Source organism: Zingiber officinale, chromosome 7B (genome assembly GCF_018446385.1).
Source record: "Zingiber officinale cultivar Zhangliang chromosome 7B, Zo_v1.1, whole genome shotgun sequence".
NCBI classification, from domain to species: Eukaryota; Viridiplantae; Streptophyta; class Magnoliopsida; order Zingiberales; family Zingiberaceae; genus Zingiber; species Zingiber officinale.
The window spans coordinates 27,055,229-27,058,336 of NC_055999.1; the positions used below are offsets into that span (position 1 = coordinate 27,055,229).

Consider the following 3,108-nt stretch of genomic DNA (forward strand, 5'->3'; position numbering starts at 1 on the left):
TGATTATGTTGTGTTGAGGCTATGATTTAAGATATGCCATGATATGATTATGTTATGTTTCATGCTATATTTTAAGAGATGATATGCCATGATATAGTTATGTTATGTTTCATGCTATGTTTTAAGAGATGATATGCCATGATATGATTATGCTATGTTTCATGCTATGTTTTAAGAGATAATATGCCATGATACGATTATGTTATGTTTCATGCTATGCTTTAAGAGATGATATGCCATGACTAGTTACAATGTTAGTTATGTTGCATGATAAGCTTAAAGAGTATGATATGTTATGCCATGACTAGTTGAGATCATGTTAAGTTGAGACATTATTTGATTATGTGTTGATTGTTGGTTTTAGTGAGTAGGAAAGGAACTTACTGAGCCATGAGTGCTCATAGCTTACTTTCCTTGTACCACAGATAAAGGAAAAAGCTGAATGAGCTAAAGGAGCAGCAGGAGGGGCAACGAAGATGTGTGTGGCGGTGGCTAGGCAACTAATTAAGAACCTGCTTTAAAACCTTTAAGAACTATGCTTTGGTTTTGTTAAATGTAATACAATATGGGTGACTTGATGTTAAGTTTTTATTTATTTTGCTACCATGTTATGACACCATGTTAGTGTAGTTCGGTTTTATTAAATTAAGAAAAATAATTTTAAGTCTTCCGCTGTAATACGTACGTAGAGTATCGTAGCCCCGTCCCTAGGGTTAGCAGGGAGGGCGGGCGTTACAAAACTTTTCTTTTCTTTTCTTACATCTAACTTGTAACTAGTTTTCTAATTCTGTTTTGCATTCTTTCATTACATTCTTTCATTGCATCTATTTTTTTTCTTTATCATTTCATTCATTCATTGCATTTATTGATCTTTAATTCTTTTTGTAAACTAAATTCTTTCTATTCTTTTCTTTTCTTTGAATCAAATTCTTTAATCTTGTTCTTATATGCGAAGATCTAACTTTGCAGGAGATCTACTTCCTCTTGATTCTAAGATTGATAGAACATTCCATAGAAGGAGAATCTTGCAAAGATATCAAGAAGACAAGAACGATCAAATATGGTGAATAGACCACTTAAGGATTATGCAACACATTATGCTAGAGGGTTTCGCTCAAGCATTACTAGACCCTCTGTTGAAGCAAATAACTTTGAGATCAAGCCTGCAATAATCAATATGGTACAACAAAATCAGTTTGGAGGTGGACTGTATGAAGATCCTAATAAGCATTTGGAAGTCTTCTATGAAATTTGTGGTACCATGAAAATGAACGGTGTTCCTTCAGAAGCAGTTAGATTATTACTGTTTGGGTTTTATTTAAGAGATAGAGATAAACAATGGTCGAATTCCTTACCTCCAAATAGTATTACCACTTGGGAACAATGTGAGCAGCAATTCTTAGATAAGTTCTATCCTCCTAGTAAGACAGCTCATATGAGAAATCTTATTGCAAGTTTCAGACAATCTGATTTTGAATCTTTATTTGAAGCATGGGATAGATACAATAATATGCTCAGATAATGCCCACACCATGGGTTAGAGAAATGGTTAGTGTTGCACACATTTTATAACGACATAAACTATCATACTAAAGTGTCCCTAGATTCAGTTGCTGGAGGGGCACTTATGAATAAGAGTCTAGATGAAGCTGAAGAAATTATTGAAAGTGTAGCACAGAACCATCATCAATGGGCAACAGAGAGAAGTGGAGGCTATTCTTATTCAAACCCAACAAAAGAATCAGGAAAATTTGATGTAGATGCAGTTACTCTAATGACTGCAAAGCTGGATGCTCTTACTAAAAATCTAGAAAATATGGGAACAAATTCTAACACAGTAAATGACATAGTATGTGCTTGTGAAACATGTGGAAGTTCTGATCATTCTCAAGACTCATGTCCTTTTGGAGTTATATATGCACAAATAAATCAATTAGAGCAATGTGACGCTATCATGGGTTTTAATCAAAGGCAGAACAATCCATATTCCAACACATATAACCCTGGGTGGAAGAATTATCTAAAATTTTCCTACATAAATAATCAAGAACAAGGACCATCCATGGGAGGGAAACAAAATTTCTAGTCGGGGCAACAAAATTTTCAGCAACAACAGCAATCTTCTCAAAGCTATCAATTTTCTAAAATAGAGAAGATGCTTGAGGAAATTATCTCCAATCAAAATGAAATGAAGCAAGATATTTTGAAGGTAACTCAGAGAATGGATAATTCTGAAAAGCATCAAAAGATTCAAGATAGCCAAATTATCCAGCTAGCCTCATCATCTTCAAGAGCACCCGAACAATTTCCTGGAAAACCTGATGTCAATCCAATAGAGCATTGCAATTGAATCGAGCTTAGGAGCGGACAGACCTTGGGTAATCCTCAAGTGACTGCTCCAAAAGGGAGGAAAATTGAAGAAGAGCTCTCTCCTCCTACATTTGAACCATTTCAAATTCAAGAAGAGGAGGGGAGTACCAATAAGGTTGAAGAGACTCTTCCACTAAACCCACAGAATCAAGTAGTCCCTTTTCCTCAGAGATTAGTGATGCTGAAAAAATGAAGAATTTGGCAGATTTTTGTAAAAAGTTAAAGAAATTTGTGTTGAAGTTCCTTTAATTGATGCGATTCTACAAATTCCAAAGTTTGCCAAATTTTTTTAAGGACATCATGTCAAATAAGAGAAGAAAGGGAGACATCAAGACCATTGCACTTACTGAGGAATGAAACGCTTTATTTGAGAAGAACATTTCCCCAAAGCTTAAAGATCTAGGAAGCTTTTACATACCTTGCAATATAGGATCTGAATTCAAAGAAAAATCTTTTTGTGATTTGGGGGCAAGTGTTAGGCTCATTCCATACTCAATCTGTAATAAATTAGGTCTTAAAAACTTGAAACTTACTACCATGATACTACAATTAGCTGATCACTCATGTAGATATCCTATGGGTATTATCGAAGACGTGCCGGTAGAGGTTGGTGGGCTTATAATTCCCATAGATTTTGTAGTATTGGACATGGTAGAGGACCCGAAGATTCTGATCATATTGGGAAGACCCTTCCTCGCAACAGCTGGAGCAATAATTGATGTTAAAAATCATAAACTT

The 3,108-nt window shown here is 35.0% G+C and overlaps 1 non-coding gene across 1 annotated transcript; it reads right to left on the minus strand.

Annotated features, from left to right (window-relative positions):
* Positions 1-1,433: 1,433 nt before the first annotated feature.
* LOC122007486 lies at positions 1,434-1,539 on the minus strand. Its single transcript, XR_006118979.1, has one exon. It is a non-coding gene; the product is annotated as a small nucleolar RNA R71 (small nucleolar RNA).
* Positions 1,540-3,108: the final 1,569 nt, after the last annotated feature.